At 36.0% G+C, this 20,258-nt stretch overlaps 1 protein-coding gene across 1 annotated transcript in view; it reads right to left on the minus strand.

Annotated features, from left to right (window-relative positions):
• The window catches only part of TMTC2 (transmembrane O-mannosyltransferase targeting cadherins 2), a 769,045-nt gene that overhangs the window by 172,310 nt on the left and 576,477 nt on the right, over positions 1-20,258 (minus strand). Inside the window, exons 16-17 of the transcript XR_003316605.4 lie at positions 16,719-16,767; positions 6,972-7,139 (exon numbers count right to left, since the gene is read on the minus strand). The gene's annotated coding sequence lies outside the window, so the exon portion shown is untranslated. The remainder of the gene's footprint in view (positions 1-6,971; positions 7,140-16,718; positions 16,768-20,258) is intronic.

The raw sequence follows: 20,258 nt of genomic DNA on the forward strand, positions 1-20,258 counted from the left end.
TGAGCCGAAGGCAGAGGCCTAATGACTGCGCCACCCAGGCGCCCCAGGCCCCTATCTTTTAGCAACCCTATTTTGTGTGGCCACGTGACCTGCAGGGGTCTTGAATGGACACTAGTCCCTCCTTAGAGCACATGCCCTAGATAGCAGCCTACAGAGCCAAAAGTAAATGTAAGTTCTTGGTATGGATTCTCCAATAACCCATGTGATACAGTCTCCTCCACCTGCCGGGGGTCCCTTTGTATGCCCTTTAAATAGAATTCCCATAAAGCTTATCAAAACCCAACTCTCTTTGGTTTGAAATGACCAATCGAGCCTTAGCCCAGGAACCCCAAAGCACGCTCTCTACCCAAACTCTAATGAAGGCGTAAGTCCCAGGTCCTGCTATACTCTGACTGCACCCTCCCTTGCCCTCCTCATGTGGCCCCTCAAGGCATGCCATGTACCTCCTCCAAGACCTGTAAGTAATAAACTCTGTTTGAATTCCCTATGATCTTTTTGTTAAACCACTATCCAACACCCAAGGTTTCTACTTAGCAAATGATAATTTTACAAAGTCACGAAGGTAAACCATGTGCAAAGGCAAGGTGCTAAACAGTTTTCATGCATTAACTCATTTAATGAGTGATAGATGAAAATTAATGTTCAGTGAATTTGAACCTCACATAGCCTCTGAATAGCAGAGTCAAAAATTCTTTACTATCAAAATCAAGCTTTATTTTGCTGACCCACCTTGCAATACTAGAATTTTCAAAATATAAAATACAGTCATCCCTAGTATCCAAAAAGACAAAACATATCACAGATTTGGATGTAAAAAATTAGACAGGAAATAAATTGAAAAGAGAGAAACTGATAGCAGGCTAATGCAGGGTATGGTAAACTTTTTCTGTAAAGATCAGGATAGTAAATATTTCAGGCTTTGTAGTTATAAAGTCCTTGTCACAACTAATTGATTCTGTAGTTATGGCAATAAAACTGCCAAAGGCAATACATAAATGAATGAATGTGGCTGTGTTTCAATAAAACTTTACAAAAAACAATGGGCCATAGTTTGTGGTCCCCTAGATTAAGGAACTGTATATATATATTTTTAAAGATTTTATTTATTTATTTGACAGAGATAGAGACAGCCAGCGAAAGAGGGAACACAAGCAGGGGGAGTGGGGGAGGAAGAAGCAGGCTCATAGCAGAGGAGCCTGATGTGGGGCTCGATCCCATAACGCCCTGAGCCGAAGGCAGACGTTTAACGACTGAGCTACCCAGGCGCCCCAGGAACTGTATATTCTTAATCACAAAAAATATTGAAAACTATTGAGACTCACATTATATTTTGAGGCCTATACTCCAAAGGAGAAAGGAAGAAGTATAGGGATGACATATTAAAAAAAAAAAAAAAAAAAAAAAAAAAAAAGTGCAAGTGAATCCCAAAGCAAACGTAAAAATTGTTGGCTTTCTTGAAAATGAGGAAAAGGGAAATTGCTCTTGGTCAGGTTATATGGAAGATATTGTGTAAAGATATAAGCTTGATGGAAAGAGTTTTAGAAACATGTAGTTACTAGTTTACAATCATTTGGAAGTTAGAAGTAAACACTTTTTTCTTCTCAGTACATAATCTGTGTAGAATTATTTTATTATTAAACATAATATTTCAGCACCTAAGAAATTTGTAAAATCTCTTTTCATACACAGGGTGCTAAATTAGAGCAACTGATCTCAAATGTTAGTATATATTAAAAGCATTGGAAATACTCAAATATGTTGGTGCCAGAGTCCCAAAGCCAGAAACACTGATTCAGTAAGTCTTGTGTGGAGCACCCCAAGTTATTCTCATGAGGATAGTCCCAAAACTACACACGAGAAATTCTCAACTAAAGCAGTAATTACATATATGTCCTGTATTGAACCAAACAGCAGGAAGCATCTGGGAAGCAGAAAATGGAATCTACTGGCCACCAGGGATAGTCAACAACGAGGAACAAGACTTAAAACTAACACTGGTTACCTCGAAGGACGGGATATGGCTCTCAAGAGAGACATTTCTGGGAAGTTCTGTGTTCAGAAATTAGAGATTAAGAAGCTGCTCCTATCCAGAATCATAGTAAGGCAGGCCCCTATCTTTCATTTTATTCTGTTTTTTTAAAGATTTTATTTATTTGACAGAGATAGAGACAGCCAGCGAGAGAGGGAACACAAGCAGGGGGAGTGGGAGAGGGAGAAGCAGGCTCATAGCGGAGGAGCCTGATGTGGGGCTCGATCCCATAACACCAGGATCACGCCCTGAGCTGAAGGCAGAGGCCTAATGACTGCGCCACCCAGGCGCCCCAGGCCCCTATCTTTTAGCAACTATTTCTATTGGCTTGCTAGGTTTCCCACTGCGTTATTTCCTATTGCTTCTATGGGGGTGGGGGTGGGGAGGAGCCACAGATTTATTGGCTTAAAATAACCAAATAACTTACTCTACACATCTAGAAGTCTGAAGTCTAGAATGAGTCTCACTGGGCTAACACAAAGTTCTTAACAGGGCTGTGTGCCTTCTGGAGGCATTAAAGGATAATCAATCCCCTTGCCTTTTCCAACTTCTGGAGGTCACCTCACATCCGTGGCCCCTTCTATCTACAAAGCCAGAAGCAGGTATCTTCATATCTTGTGATTACACTAGTCCCAGTCAGATAATTCAGGTACATCTACTTAATTTAAGTCAGATGATGAACAACCTTAATTTCCCCTGAAGTTTAATTCTTCATTGCCATGTAACAGAACATAGCCACATGTTCTTGGGACCTGGACATCTTGGAGGGAAGGAGGCATCCATCATTCTTCCACCCACACCCACTCTCCCCAACCACAGAAAAATGAGTAGGAAAAAAAAAAAAAAAAAGAGATCCCATTTAAAAAAGAGGAAAAAAAAAAAGTGACCGTAGGCTCCTAAGACTATTAGGGGTATTGAAGGTGCCATTTAAAGCAACACCTGCGTGTTTAGAGTGTGAGTTGCAGCCCGGTGCAATTCAACTGTGGAAACACTAAAAGGAAGAAACATACCACACATCACTGCAAAGTGAAATTAAGTGCTCACGGAGCATAAAGGGAAGACCTATTATCCGGGAAAGGGGAAATAAAGAAGTTGTTACAGCCTGAAGATTTATGTCCCCCTCCCCAGCCCCAAAATTCATAGGTTGAAGTCCTAACCACCAGTGTGCTTATTTTTAGTGACGGTGCCTCTTAGGAAGTAATTCAGGTTAAATGAGGTCATTTAATAAGATTAGTGACCTTATAAGAGGACACACCAGAAATCTCTTGCTTTCTCTTTCTCCATACCTCCAACATACCCCAAGGAAGAGCCATGTGAGAACACAGAGAGAAGTTGGCCCTCTGCGACCAGGAGAGAGCCTTCACCAGAAACCAAATGAGCCAGAATCTCTGTCTTGGACTTCTAACATCTAGTACTGTGAGAAACTAAGTACATTGTTTAAGCCACCAGTTTATGATATTTTTGTCATGATAGCCGAAGCACTAACACAGAGGGAGAAGGAGCAAAGGTAGGAAGTAAAGAATTATGGGCCCAAGCAAGAAATCGGATTCATATGGGTGCCTTATAGATCTGGAAGTTTGGAAAACTGTATTCCCATGATTTAGCTACTCAGCCAAGCCTTATGCCAGTCAAGGAGTAATTTATTCTTTTTTTTTTTTCTAAATAAATTTTTAGATGGATCCCTTGGAAAACAGTTTCTGTATTAACAGATTAATACTTCTGTCCTTGCAATAAAACTCATTTGGAAAAATAAGCAAGTGTATTGTGAATATTTATTGTCTATCCTTACAGTTCACTAAAGTATACAATATAGGAAGATGAATAAAGCCTATCAATATATTCAGATGCATTCACTTTATAGTTAACTGGAATGGATTCATTCAAGGAGATCAAAAATTACTTGAATTTTCAAACTAAGAATTAAAGATTTCCTGGAAAATAAAAAAAAATTCATATTCACAGGTCACTCTTTATATGAGTCAATAAGTCTTTTTGCTTGAATAAATTTGTTTTCAAAACTGGGTTTTTAATATTCAGAACACCTTTCACAACGTATGAGGTCACAGAATCATAGAACTTCAGACTATGTAAACAAAAAGATACTGTATTTTCCAACTCCTTCTCTTTGTTCATAAAAAGGACAAAAAGAAAGTCTTGTAGCCCTATAACCCTGTTTTTCCTCTTTCCTGTACTTTTTTCAGAATTTTCCTCTGGCTTTCTTCCCTATATTTTAATTTATCCAATAGGAAGTACGGCTGCAACACAGAAAGAAAAAACAGAACACCACAGTAGGGAGTAGGAAATTACTTAGAAAGGATGAATAGGAAATGGGCTCACTGGTACCTTGTTTCAACTTGAGCCAATATCACCTTGCAGTGTCAGTGAATCTAGTAAGCCAGGTATGGCTAAGTCAGAACTATATATAAAAGATACTACAAAGTTTAGTCCATGAACTCTGGGCATGTGAAATTGGACATGCCTTTTATACAGTGCCTACCAACTCTTGCCAAGAAGTTACAGTCATGGTGAATGGGACAGTGTTCAAAGGACATAGCTGGTTAAAGAAGTAACACTGATCTATTACAGTTTACTCAGATATTCAAACACGTTTGAAACAATCATGAAAACTATTTCTATTAGTAGCTAAGGAAATGCAGAATTGTGGAATATCTTATAAATTCCCTGATTTTTGCTGACTTTAAGAGAAGAGGAAGTTCTAAAATGCTGGGTTGTGAGGCAAATTTGGCGGTACTACTTTAGTCATTTTCTAAGTCCCTTTACAGGACTAAGGGCTTTGATGAAGAGTGCCACATACACCTTCAGAACGCTCAAGATTCAGGAAGAACAAAAATCAGGCCAATAACTCAGACTACTCTTGTCAGTTTGTGCCAAAACTTCAGTCTTTCTACACACGACGCTCAATTCTTGAGTGAGCTAACAATTGATTTTCTTACTTCCTTTGACACATAAAAGAAAATCCCTAAATACAGTCACGATGCCACACCAATCACCTATTCCTGAATGTGCTACATCCACAGCGATTGAGTTTGTACTTTGTAGCTTTGCAGTTGGGTTTGACTATGAAGAAAAACTATTCAAACCAACACTTTCTGAAACTTGCTTCTTTAAACTAACTTGATTAGTCAATCAAACTACTTAAACCATTTGTCAATATGGATGCCTCTCAAAATACGTTATTAGAGCCCGATTTACTCAGGCTCTAAATTATTGCCCGATTTCTCTCTCATCTACGTCTTCTCTTGTATTGCAATACAGTTTAATGAGGTAAAGGTAATAAAACAATCATCCACATTTAAGCAACCACCGCATTCTTACCATTATCAAAAATAGAGAAATTTTATAGTGAAAATACTAATGAAAAACAGAAGGGGTCAACACTAAATTGAAAAAAAAAAGGATAGATGCAAAATTGAAAAAGAAAAGCAGAACTCATTAAGATCTTAAAATTTACTCGCGGATTTAAAATTAAGTAAATACGTATTGCGTTTTTAGTGTTCTAATGATATATACATATTTTAGAAATTAAACAGTAAATAAAAATGATACATAACCATTTAAGTAGAATTAGCAGTTCCCCAATCAGAAGTGAGGAGATAGAATAGGAAAGCATACTTGAGGCACACCTCAAGTAAAACTCTTCATTACAAGAAATTTCGAAGGGTGTATTCATTAGTTGTAATTCCTACAACATTAGCCTGAGAAAGTCATGAGGAAGTTGTGATAAGACACCATGCCTGTGCTTATATTACCAGCTTGATATCAGGATGGTCAAACCACAATATTAACTCATTCTCTTGAGATGAAGGGATATTGGCACAGGCCATTCTCATTTAACTTCTTCCATTTCAAAATTACGACAGAGCCAGCTGAAAACTTTAAATACGAGAAACGCCAAATTTTGTTTCTGTGTTTCAACAACATGCTGAATCATTGCTGCTTTATTTTCTTAGGCTACTTTTAAAAATCATCAATAAATATTTGTAAACACACAATCAAACATTATTTGTAAACACCCCACACTTGCAGAAACTTTAACTTGTAGAGGGTGCAAATTTTCACTCTACTGGATACGAAGAATCGAAAGAAACATTTAAAATGCTCAATTCTGAAGGACTGTGCTAGAAGATCATAGCATAGCTGTGGAGGAGACACGAGGAGTTCGGGGAGCCTCAGGAAAAACTCCGCATCGTCTATAGGGTAGAAGACTGTGCAAAATTCCTACTTTAAGGGAAGAGCGGAACTTAGGCAAATTAGGAACAAAATTCAAGAGTGAACTTAATGAAGCAAAAATGTGGTATACAATGATTTAGAAGTTTGGTGGAGAACACAGACCCACCGTCTCTAAAAAATAAAAGAGAATTTGAGAGGCAAAAGGCAAAAGGGAGGGAGATTTAAATTTCCTATTTAGGATATGGCGGTTTGTTCTTCACCCACATTTCCAAACCTCAGTTCTACTGTCAACAAGTAAATAATCTAAATTCCTTGGCATCAATGTGAGGGTGGTGGAGAATCCAAGCTGCCAGGAGAGATCTGAGAAATATAGTAAAGGAGCAGGACGCTCTGGGGCCGGGGGGCGGGGGAAGGCTACCTTCCTAGCTTGTAGGTCAATAGCTAGGAAATATTCTAGGCATTGGGAACAATTGCAAGATTGTGAGCATAATAGCAATTTAAATGACACATCAAACATTTTAAAACATTCATATATGTTATTTCACTTAATCACTCAGGAAGGAGTGGTACAGGAAAGCAGTGTATTGGAAAATTTGTCTGGGTAGTACTTATAAAATCTATCCGAAAAGAAGGGAAAAGAGGCAGGAGGTGCATTAGAAGACTATTACTTGGAACAAAGTAAAAGACGCTAAGAAGACTGTAAAGGAAGAAGGCTAGTACCCTCGAGAGGAATTAAAAACTTTAAAATTACCTTTAAAATAGGAACCGTTCGGCAACATTTGGAAGTGTGGTGAACGTGGTGTTGACTTCCCGAGGCCTGGATTGGCAATACACCGCCTGCTTACACTTCCATTCGTCCTGAAGATGGAAATACGAAGAAACTTCAAACCATCAGGTTCAGAAGCAGGCAGCTTCAGGTCTGAGGAGACAAAAAAGCAGATTCTAGAAGCCAAGCAAGCTATATAAATCAGTTGTCCTCAATGCTACTTCATCAGCATCACCTGAGAACTGTGAGATATTCAAATCACCGGGCTCTACCTCTCATCTCCTCAGTCAGTCATTCCTGCAGTAGGGCCCCCACCTTCTGTGTTTAACAAGCTCTGCAGCTGGTTCTGATGCATGCTGCTTTGAGAGCCACTGGAAGAGCCGGTGTTACAGATGGAACTGAAGTTACTGATTTCAGCCGAAGGACTGAGAAACCGTGTTTGATGGGATTGTGGAATACGGGTGAGGTTCAGTGGGGTCGTCCGGAGTCGACGACCAAGAAAGAATTCTTGAGACGTCTTTGGTGCAAAATGGTGGTTTATTAAAGCATGGGGACAGGACCCCTGGGCAGAAAGAGCTGCTGCACCGGGTTGTGAGGGGTGACTGATTATATACTATGGGGTTGGGGGAAGGTAAGGAAAAAGGGAGGTTTCAAGAGAGTACTTTCATATGTTAATTAAGACTCCCAGGATACCCGAGGCCTTGCCCACGTCAAGTCAAGGTTGTTTACCCCTCTAGTAAGTCATTAACATGAAGATAGTTGGGAACTTCTTGGAGGAACAACACAGATTCCATCCAGGAGTGGGGGTGGGGAGAGGTTGCAGGGTGTAGGCTTATGCTTTGTTTTCAGCCAGCCTTCTGCTCCCTCATCAGTGTTGATGAGAAAAGAGGCCTACTCAAGAATCATAACTTGGTCACTCCACGGGTAATTAAGTATTCCAGTTTGCACGTGCCCAAACAATGCAATCTGGTTAGAAACGATCCCCCCAAAAAGACATATAGGAAGATAAATTTATTCCAGAAATTGAAATCAAGATTATTTTACAAAGCAAAATCAATTTGATTTTTTATTGTGCCTTCTTTGGGATTACCCATTGCCAGATCCTGCTCTTAAACATACAATCTGCTATGTTAAAATAAAAATTAAAAAAAAAAAACACTTTTATACCCAGAGAAAGAATGGTATTTGATGATGTTTCATTCTATCATAACAAGTAGTAAAACTTTCCTGCAGATTCAGCATATTCAGCTGAAGTGTATGCTTTTATACCATTTCATTTAACAATACGCTTTATTATTATTATACTCAGAATTGCTTGACTCCTGGGTATTTTTTTTCAGCACAGCCCTTGTCAACTGTTTCTAAACGAGTTTGACAAATACAGTAAAAACAAAAGTGAATGAAATTCTACTTTACAGTATCTATGAATCTTCATTATAAGATGACCAATATTATATACTGACTAAATATATAATTTTGTTTTGAAGTGTGGACTGTTCTAGTATCTCGATAGAGCACCAGCCTTTTCAAAAGAGAGGAAAATGGAAGTCATTAAAGCTTTGATCTCTTACTCATTTCATTCAGTTTCAAAGTCAGGCTAGTTATAAAAGTTCTAGACATGCCACACCATGTTTTATTTCCACATTATTACTTTACTTTTATAGAGAATTTGGGACTTATATCAAAGGAAATATTTTAAATCATTCCAGACTCTAGGTTAGTATGATTCAGCTTTTATTTATTTTTAAAATTTCCCATCCTGTAACTATCCCAGCTTTATTAAAGTTGGTGATTTGAAAAAGAAGGGTCAGTTACCAAATATACCCAAATTGTCAGGGTTTATATGAAAATATTTTTCCTTCTGTCTAATCTGATTGTTTCTTTTAAGGGATCCCAATAAAATTAGCCAAGAAAAACTTGTGCTTCCAAAGAGTATACTTACAAGCTTTTTTGTCAGGAGCAGAGATGCTCTGACATCCCTCTGGGAGAATTACCCTTTCATTATTAAGGAAATTCTTCCTGTCGTTATTTCAAAGTTCTTTATGCCATTATCTTGAGAATAGATCTTTCACCTTCCACGAAAAAAATCAACCAACTAAACAAACAAACAAAAAACCCAAAACTGGGAAACAGCTATTACCATTACAATAATTTCTCCAGATAGTCATCAAAACTCCACAAAAAGAGGCTTCGAAATGTGCAAATGTAGCTAAAATGATACTCTTGCTTTCCTAATGGGACAGGGTTTTGTTGAAATAATTTTTAAACACAGAGCTTTATCAAATGTATTCAATTTAATCATGAGTTTGCGACTCTCAAATGTAAGGGATAGGAGAAACGGGATTTCAGAACATTACATTTCTGTAGTACAAGTCACATTGAGTCACTGGGTCTTGCTATCATCTGCAAATAATGTAGACAGGAAAGGAATAGCCATATTTTAATTTATAATTATGCCAAAGTTAAAATTGTTACACTAATAAATTTTATCATACTTACCAGATTTATTTTTTAACCCATTCTTATTTTGTAGGAAAAATTATGGGCCCTAAAAAATCATTAATACTAACATGTGAAATTTCATATCTTCTCATCCTCTTTCCCTTCCAACAAAAGAATTGGAGCGTTTTTCAAATTAGAAATACCCGCACATGCATGTACGCAAACACACACATACACACACACGAGCCAGGACATATATCACTTCATACAATTCAAGTAAACAAGAATGCCAGACAATATTTAGGGCACTGTGTTAAATAAAATAAAAACACAGATGAGTAATAACGAATCTCTGAATCACAGGTAGCAACATTTAATATTATCAAAATTAATTCTCACCATTACATCCTGTAAATTCCACCTAATTATAATTAAAATCCCCATGAGATTTTCTTATAAAACTTAAGATGGTGCTGATGTGTATCTGTACAGATATGATAGAAGAATACTGCAGAAATAAGGAAAAGACAACACCCCTATTTAAAATTGGGAAAATGACATAACAAAAATTTTTAAGAATAAAATAAATAAAATGAAATAAAATTGGGAAAATGAGGGGCACCATGGTGGCTCTGTTGGTTAAGCATCTGCCTTTGGCTCAGGTCATGATCCCAGGGTCCTGGGATGGAGCCCTGCATCAGGCTCTCTGCTCAGTGGGGAGCCTGCTTCTCCCTCTCCCTCTGCTTGCCTCTCTGCCTACTTGTGCTCTGTCTCTCTGTCAAATAAATAAATAAATAAAATCTTTTTAAAAAATAAATAAAATAAAATAAAATAAAACTGGGAAAATGAAACAGGCAATTAACAGAAAAAGAAACATATAGAAAGCAAATACATTTGAAGATATTCATGGATTTACAAGTGGTCAGAGCATTGCAAATCAAAGCAATAATGGCATTTTATTTTTCCATCTAATGGTAGAAAGAAAGAAAGAAAGAAAAGAAGGAAGAGAGAAAAGAAAGAAAGAAAGAAAGAAAGAAAGAAAGAAAGAAAGAAAGAAAGAAAGATAAAGAAAGAAAAGAAAAAAAAGAAAAAGAAAAAAGAAAAAAAGACAGACAATATTCAGTGCTGATGAAGGTGTGATGAAATAGGCTCCAGTAGGGGGATGTTTCAGACTACCTATCAAAACTGAAAATATTTACAACTTTTGACATAGCTATTCATAACTGGAAAACTATGCTTCAAAAATATTTAAACACAGAAATATATAAGTAGTTTAAAAAAAAAAGTGTTTCAATGAAGCATTTTTTAGAGCAGAGAAGCAGAATTGTAAACTTCCAAATCTGACAAGGGAATTTGTCTATGATATATAGACTATTCATAATTTTATATTTTTTTAAAAGAAATATTATGTGCATATACATAAAGATATGCATTAGATTAAAAGACTTACAAATGCTTAGAGAACAATCTGAAGTGATGTTAACAATAATAATAATAATAAAATAATATTGTTGAGTAAGCACTCAATAATTTGCCAGGTACTCTGTTGTGTTTTTCAATGATTATTATAATAATTCTCAGACCAACTTTGCAACTATGAGGAACCATTTAACAAATATGGAAACTGAAGATAAACATCAAAGTTTTAAAAATATTACATCGTGGAGTAGAAATGGGTCTGAGAATGATTGTCCAAGTTAAGGTAAATTTACAGTTTGTACTATTGTATTATAGGAATTTTTAAGAAAGAACATGCATATATTACTTTACTAATTAAAAATAAGGAACTAAAATGACACCGAAACAATTACGGTATAACACAGAACGTGGTAAATAACATAAGCCATAATGTGATCATAGGTTTCAAAGAAGGGAGAGAGAAATTCTGATTGAATAAGAACATCATTTATAAAGGACGTAGCATTTGGCCTTGAAAAATGTAGCAATAGGAGTAAAGTACTTGAACAGAGCCTGGAAGTAAAGACAGAGGGCAAAAAAGTCAGTATAAGAGAGTCCAGGGAACAGCAAAGAACAGCAAAGACGTTTAACAAAATAGCAAGAGAGATAAGAACAGAGCTGGAGGAGGGCTTAAATGATTCTGATATATCCAAGAAATGACAACATATAGTAAAAGATAAGGCTGGAGAGACAAAGAGGGTTTAAAGCATTTCGATTTAAGAAATGACTATAAATTCCATCCTTTGGAATAAACTAAAATAGAGATTCTCCAAAGAGGTGATTCCCAAACCATAGATCCTTGGAAATGGACAAAGTTTTTACAAGAGATTCACAAATCTATATATGCAATTAAAAAAAAAAAAAGTCTAGGTCAAAATGTCTTGAATTTTCTAAATTGGGCCTGTTTTCAGGCTGGATGCCACAGTGGAGAAGGTGATGTGGTCAGTTTCTTCCTTTTTTCTATCTGAGGCTCCTAATTCTGCTTCCCCACTCTATGGGCTGTGTTTAGTTAGGTCTTTGAGGATTGAAACAGGGGAAGAGTAAGAGACGAAGGACGGGAAAATCCCCCTTGACTGGTGCAGATGTAATTTGGTACTAGCTTCCTCTAGGCTTACCAATGCAAAAATATTATTCTTTTTTATTGAAGCTTATTTATGGATTCCTCAGAGCCCTTCCATGGCTGGGGACTCTCACCAGCGGGTATTGACCCTCGTCATAGTGTTCATACTCTTTGCATCTGGCTTCTGTCCCTAAGCAGGTCTTAGACATACATCCAGGTTGCTGCATTCCTCTATACTGTATCAGTTTTCCATCCTTTATTATTGCTCAGTAGTATTTCAAACTATGAATATCAACCAATTTGTTCATAACTCCTGTTGGTTAAAATTTGTGTTGTTTTAAGTCTGGGCTATTAAAAATAATATATATAAAATAATGCGTATGTTATAAATAATCTCAGTAGAACACTATAAAATAAGTAGAATGGTGTTTTTTGAAGGAATGTTTAATTTTAACCAAGTCCAATTTATCATTGTTTAAATGCTTAGTATTTTCTGTGACCTAAGCAATCTGCCTACTCTAAGGCCTTTATCTCTACTATGTTTCTTTTGTAAAAATATTACATTTTTTTAATTTTGCATATGTCTATTACCAATAGCAAATGTGTTCTGTGTAAAGCATTTGGTCAAGATTTATTTTTTTCATGCAAACACCTAGTTGTCTCCACACCATTTTTTAAAATTATCATTTCTTCCAAAGACCTACCTTGGTAACTTTGTTGAAAATCAATTAATAATATATGTATGCGTTTATTTCTGGAATCTCTCTTCTATTCCATCAACTTTTGTGTTTTTCCATAGAGTACTCCTGGAAGTCAGGCAGGAAAAGAACTATAGTTTTTCCCTTCTTTCTAAAACTTATTTTAACTATTCTAGGTCCTTGGCATTTCCATGAAAATTTTAAATTATCATTTAAGTTTCCATCCAATGGACAAAAAGGTTCTGCTGGAATTTTGATTGTTTTTGCCTTGACTCTTCAGCTAAATTCAGAGAGAGTGGACATCTTGATATGTTGAATTTTCCAACCCACAGTTTTGGTATATCTCTTCATTTATTTACATTGTTTTTCATTTCTTCTAGCACTGCTTAGTCATTTTTACTGTACAGTTCTTCTACTCATTTTGTTCAATCTACATATTTTATGTCTTTTTATTATACTGGAAATGCCTCTATATTTTTATTTGGTTTTCCACTTCTTAGTTGTAGTAATAAAAAGACTTTTTAAAATATATGGGGTCTTCTAATCTGTGGGTTTGCTAAATTGACTTAATTCTAGTAGTATTTGGTGGATGCCTTTGATATTCTACCTTGATAATACTGTCTTTATAGAGAGAGTTTTAATTCCTCCAGTACAATCCTTGTATCTCATTTTTTTCTCTTGCTTTAGTGCAGTGGCTAGGACATTAAATACAATAAGGAATGGAAGTGGTGATACAGTCTTCAATCAATCTTTGATAGAAAATGTTTAATATTTTACCATTTAATATTATGTTAGCTGAAAGATGTTTGTAGATGTCCTTAGTTAAACCAAAAATTTTTTATGGTTGTAATTTATGATACTTTATATCATTGACATTGAATTTTGTCACATATGAGATCATCATATGGGTTTTCTCCTTTATACTGTTAGTAATTAACTACACTGTTTGAATTTTGACTATTGAACCAATCTTGCTTTCACGGAGTTGACTCAAATTAGTCATAAGATATTATCATTTTTATGTATTGCTAATTTAATTTTCCAGTATTTTCTTAAGGACTTTTGTTTCCATGTTCATGAGGAATACTGTCTATAATTTTCTTTTCTTGCAATGTCTTTATTAGCATTGGCCTCAGGAATATATTGGCCTAATTAGATGAGTTGGGAAGAATTCCCTACTTCTCTGTTTTCTGAAAGAGTTTAGTAATATCAGTGTATGTCTTTCTTTAATGCTTCATAAAATTAATTGGCAAAGATATATAAACTGAAGTTTTCTGTGTTGGAAAAAAGTTATTTAATAAAACTTTAATTTCTGTAATGAGTTTGGGGATATTTCAGTACTCTGTTCAGTTTTAGTAAGCTGTGTTCTTCAGAAATGTGTTCATTTTATCTAACACCAAATTTATTGCCATGAAGTTGTTCATTATATTCCTTGATTATCTTTTACCTGTAGAAGCTATAGTCATGTTTCTTTCTTCCTTGATATTGTTCGTTTGTATTATATCTTTTTTCTCTTGATTTGTTTTGTTTAACTGGTTTAATCAATTTTAATATTTTCCAACAATCAAGTTTTACTTTATAAATGTTCTTTATTGCTTATATGATTTCTATACTATTGATTTCTGAGTCTATTATTATTTATTTATTTATTTTACACTGGACTTAACTTTCTTTTTTCTAGCTTATAAAGTGATACATAGATCTTTCATTTTTAGTTCCTTTTATTTTCCAAGAAAAGCGTTAGGAGTTACAAATTTCCCTGAGTACAGAATTAGTTGCATTCCACGAGTTTTTTTTTTTTTTTACTATTAAGTGTGAAGTGATTTTATATGCTAATATTTCTGATGATTTCTGCCTTGATACATGGATTACAAAGAAGTATATTTTCTTTTCAAATATTTGAGATTTTTTTAACTTAAAATTTTAATCTCTAATTTCATTCCATTGTGGTTAAAAGATATATTCTGTAAGGTTTCAGTGCACTGAAACTTATTCAGGGTGATCTTGTTCTCTGTCGTATGTTTTATCTTGGTGCATATCCCCCGTATACTCTAAAAGAATGCATATTATGCCTTTGTTAGTAGTGTTTGTTAAACGTAAATTGGGTCAAGTTGGTTGATGGTATTGTTCGGATACCAATACTAATTTTGTGTTTACTGTTCAATTAGTTAACTAAAAGAGGGCTAATTGATTCTCCAAATGTATTTGGCAATTTTTCTTTTTATCCCCTTAGTTCTTTCAGGTTTTGCTTCATGTATTTTGCCGCTCTGTTATCGGGTTCATACACATTTAGAATTGTTTTGTCTTCCTGATAGGATTGCTACTTTTATCATGAACTTTAAAAGCTGATTGCTTTTGGCCATATAGCTCTCTCAAAAGCTTCACTGGCTTACTATCTGTCTGATTCTTAAGATCCCTATACCAACAGATACACTTGCAATTCTTTTTGAAATATGCCTTTCTCTCTCAGCTTAATTAGTTACTTTATTTAGGCTTCCATGAGACAATTCTTATTCTCTTTTACTGAGTTGTTCTGGCTAATTAAGAGACTGTTTCTGGGGGCCACATTAATTTATTCAAAAGATTTAATGAAGATAGGATGGCTACCCCATGATTTTTTTTTAACTCTGTGACTGTTTTAAACTCAATACTAAATAGATTTTGTGGTTTTTATAAATTATCAATATTTTCTTTTAAGTATTAGAGAAAAAAAGTTTTGTTTTCCAATCTATAAGTCTCAAAAGTTCTCTATTCTGTTTCTTTTTTAAGGCTAATTCTGAAGAAAGAGAAATTAGGGAATCCATTCCATTTACAATAGCACCAAAAATCATACGTTATCTCGGAATTAACTTAACCAGAGATGTAAAGGATCTATATTCCAGAAACTACACATCACTCTTGAAAGACATTGAAGAAGACACAAAAAGATGGAAAAATATTCCATGCTCATGGATCGGAAGAATAAACATAGTTAAAATGTCTATGCTACCCAGAGCAATCTATACTTTCAATGCCATCCTGATCAAAATACCAATGACATTTTTCAAAGAACTGGAACAAACAGCCCTTAAATTTGTGTGGAACCAGAAAAGTCCCCGAATCGCCAAGGAATTGTTGAAAAGGAAAAACAAAGCTGGGGGCATCACGCTGCCTGATTTCAAGCTATACTACAAAGCTGTGATCACAAAGACAGCATGGTATTGGCACAAAAACAGACACATAGACCAATGGAACAGAATAGACAACCCAGAAATGGACCCTCGGATCTTTGGGCATCTATTCTGTTTTTCATCCTTTCTTAAAAAAAAAAAAAATCAATCCTCTTATGAACTCATTTCTTTCTCATAAAACCTTATTAAATGCAGCTGATAGATAACAGCCAACTCACACTAGGAACATTCTTTTTCAAAAAGTGTTCATGTAAAACCTCAATTTTATTGTGTCATTATGTCTTCCGAGTTATCCATTGTGCATTTTATGAAATACCATTGAAAACACAGGTTACTCTTTCTCTTTATCTCTGTTTCCTCCCTAGCCAACAATAAAAGGAGTGGTATGTATTTTTTTGGCTTTTGGTTTAGGCAACCCCTTACTTCTGGTATCAGCTTCACTATTTGTCAAATGAACTAAAATAACAAACAACCCCAATATCTCAGTAACTTACTACATTAAATACTTATTTCTTGTTCATGTTGTGTAAGAGTTGGTAATTAGCTGAAGCCCTATCTCAGCTCTGGTTCCATTTCATGGATTCTTCATTTGATCAAAATTGTAGTAGTCCCAATATGGCACATATTCTTTTCTGCCACTTGTACTCTCCATCTTTGTTAAGAATGGTTTACAAGGGGCGCCTGGGTGGCACAGCGGTTAAGCATCTGCCTTCGGCTCAGGGCGTGATCCCGGCGTTCTGGGATCGAGCCCCACATCAGGCTCCTCGCTGTGAGCCTGCTTCTTCCTCTCCCACTCCCCCTGCTTGTGTTCCCTCTCTCGCTGGCTGTCTCTATCTCTGTCGAATAAATAAATAAAATCTTAAAAAAAAAAAAAAAAAAAGAATGGTTTACAAAATCTCCTTACTTTTAGAGTTCCACGTGAGAGTTGGCCAGAAGAAGATTTTGCTTGATATCTGTAAGACAGAAGTGAAACAGTGGCCATTACTCTCTGAAGAATATCAAAATAATATACCATTATGGCAAATGAGGAAGTGTTGGGTGCACTCTAGTTTATTCTTGCTCTTTTTTGCTCTAAATTTAATATCGTTCCTAAGTGCTATCTTGTTGACCAATGGTGGTGACCAGTAAATGTTTGGTTGTGGATGCACATGGCAAAACACCTCCCCACAATCTTCCCCTCCCATGGTTAGATGTGCTTGACTTCTCATAGTCATTAACTTCTCTGATTCTCAAAAATCTTTGTCTAGTCCTTCAATTTTTTATCTCTTTCTACTTTTTATAATTTCAAATTCTTAAAATAAATCCCTTACTCTATAAAAGTTTTGCCCCCAATTGCCTTTGAATCCTAACTAATACACCTGTAGTCTGACTGACAAAAAGATCACATTTAAAGTGACTGCTTGGATGCAGCATGGATCACCACTCCTCGCATTCTATTGGCATTGGCTAAAACACGGCCAATATGAACATCATTGGGATGGGAAGAATCCTGGCATGTGGGTATGAGTGTCTGAATATTTGCCAAAATAATATAATCTACCATGCTTACCGTTCCCTGAGGCAATCACTAGGTTATATGTTTGCATTAAGCATTGAGAGCCCTCAGCAAGTCTTGGGGATGGACACAATTCCACAGAAATCACATGATTGACCAGAGGAGGAGGTTATTTTCCAAAGTCAATTCAGGGATTGGTACATGGAAACAAGGATAATCTGTGTGGAGCAGTGACTCACATGTGTCACTGTGATTAACTGCTAGCAAATGCAATAATGTTCATTTTCTGGTAAAGTTTCAACTGTCCTAAAGTAATCTTTCATATCTTTTTTTAAAATGAGAATTAAAGATTTCCCTCAAGTGACATCAGCTCACGGCTGAATAAAACATCCTTCATCATATACCTCCCTACAACAGCAATAATTTGACATCCATCCACAATTAAAAGTATCTTGGTAGGAGCTGTGGAACCCAGTACCATGTATCAAGAGACCCAGAGAGAATCTTGCCCACCTCTGCAGGGTAACAGGCATACACACTTTGGTCCTAACTGTGGACCATGCAGTGCCTATGAACTGTTTCTAACCCCTCTCAGCTGAAGTCCAGGAGTCCTTGGGCAACATTCTCTCTGGTAATCACCCATGGATGAAAGAGCTTTTGTGTAAGTATTGCTTTCCAGCAGAAAAGCTCCAGAACACTGTTGAAACAACTACAAAAATTATAAGTTTGGATGCATCAAAGATGGTAAGAGTAACAGCTTGACTTTACCTGCATCACCCCTCACTCAAGGTTGCACAGTTGAGTGCCAAAAAAGACCTTAGCCCATGATTTCCCTGTACAGAAAAACAAAAGTGTGTGGGTGAGTACCTGGATTCCCCAGCTGTGCAAGACAGTGCCAAGAAGGCCCATTTCTCTCTTGCCTCATGCAGAGCACTGAGTCATGAACTGCATCACTGGGGGACAGAAAGAGGCTGGCAGAGCAGTCAATAGGATTCTTGGAGTCCATTAAAGGGGCATGGATCCTGCTAACTCACATCAAGGACTCTATCAAGAAGCAGTTACAACAGCTGGGGATCCCTCACACACAAATTTCCCCAGCTGGTCAATAGATAGCCCTAGTAATCTGCATACCTCACTCCCCCACACCATTTCCCTGGTTCATGCTTTCAACAGCAGTAATAGCAAGCACTGACAGAGAGCTAATAAGCACATGGAGAACGTCAGCCAGAATCTGTGGGCCAGGGAGAAATCTCAAGCTTGATATTACCTCTGCTCTTGGGAAATCAAAAGAGAGGCTGTTCGCACCCAACCTGGTACACAGCAGGATTAACAAAGGCATATAAATTTAAGAATTTTGCCACAAGAGGGAGCAAGAAGCATGGGGCAGGCACATAAATAGAAGGTCTAAGAAAGCTGCCAAAAATCTAGCAGAACTGATGGAAATTATTTCTCTCATAAAGTCAGTTAGTAAAGAGTAGAAGAGATGACTGCTACTTCAAATGTAGAAGACAAAAATTCAAGACTTTGAGGAATATAAGAAATCAAGGAAACATGACACCACCAAACATTCATAATAATCTTCCAGGAACCAATATCAAAACCATGAAGATCTGCAGCTGACCTGAGAAAGAATTCAAAATGCTAGAACTTTAAAAATCTAAAGCTCAATGGACTGTGAGAAAACACAGAAAGGCAATTCAATACAATCAGAAAAATAATACATGAGAAAAATGAAAAGTTTAACAAGGATATAGAAATCACAAAAAAGAACCAAACTCTGGTGCCAAAGAATACAGTGAATGAAATTTAAAAATGAAATAAAGCATCAACAGCAGTAGGGATCAAGCAGAAGAAAGAATCTATGATTTAGAGGACAGGGCCTTCAAATTACCTAGTTTGAGGAGAACAACAACAAAAGAATGAAGAAAATCTATGTGATCTATGTGATTCCATTAAAAGAGACAATCTAATTATTGCAGTCCTGTAGAAGAGGAGAAGGGGGCAGAAAATTTATTTAAGGAAATCATGGCTGAGAACTTCCCAAATTGGGGAGATATTTGGATATCCACATTCATCAAGTTCATAGTTCACCGAACAAACTCAAAGAGATTTTCTCCAAGACACATTATAATAAAATTGTTAAATAGCAAATTTTTTTTTTCAAAGTATCTTAAAGCAGCAAGAGAAAAGAAGCTTATAACTAACAAGTCTGTCAACAAATTTCTTAGCAGAAATCTTTCAGGTCTGGAGAGAATGGAATGATATATTTAAAGAGCTAAAGAAAAAAATGATCAATCAAGAATAATCTATCCAGCATGGCTGTCCTTTAGAAATGGAGAGATAAAGACTTCCAGATGAATAAAAGCTGATGAAAGTCATCACTACTAGACTTTCTTTATAAGAAATATTGAAAGGAGTTCTTCAAGCTAAAATTAAAAGATGCTAATAAGTAATGTTAAAAACGAAAATATATAACTGCTAAAAGTAAGTACATAGTCAAATTCAGAATTCCCTAATACCGTAATATGATGGTTTATTAAACACATAACTCTAGTATAAAGGCTAAAGGAGCAAAATCCTTTATAAGAACAAAAGTCCTTTATTAAAAATAACCATAGATATAATTTGTTAATGAATACATAATATAAAAATAAGAAAATTCTGACATCAAATACATAAAAACGAGGGCAGGGGAGTAAAAGGGTAAACTTTTTGTATGTGATCAAAGTTAAATTGCTATTAGTTGCCTGAATGGCTCAGTCAATTAAGCATCTGCCTTCGACTCAAGTCATGATACCAGGGTGCTGGGATTGAGTCCTGCATTGGGCTCCCTGCTCAGGGGAGAGCTGTTTCTCACTCTGCCCCCCACCCCCACCCAGGCTATCACTATCTCTCTCTCTCTCTCTCAAAAATAAATAAATAAATAATCTTAAAAAAAAAAAAAGTTGA

This window comes from Ursus arctos, unplaced genomic scaffold, assembly GCF_023065955.2.
Source record: "Ursus arctos isolate Adak ecotype North America unplaced genomic scaffold, UrsArc2.0 scaffold_21, whole genome shotgun sequence".
Taxonomy (NCBI): domain Eukaryota; kingdom Metazoa; phylum Chordata; class Mammalia; order Carnivora; family Ursidae; genus Ursus; species Ursus arctos.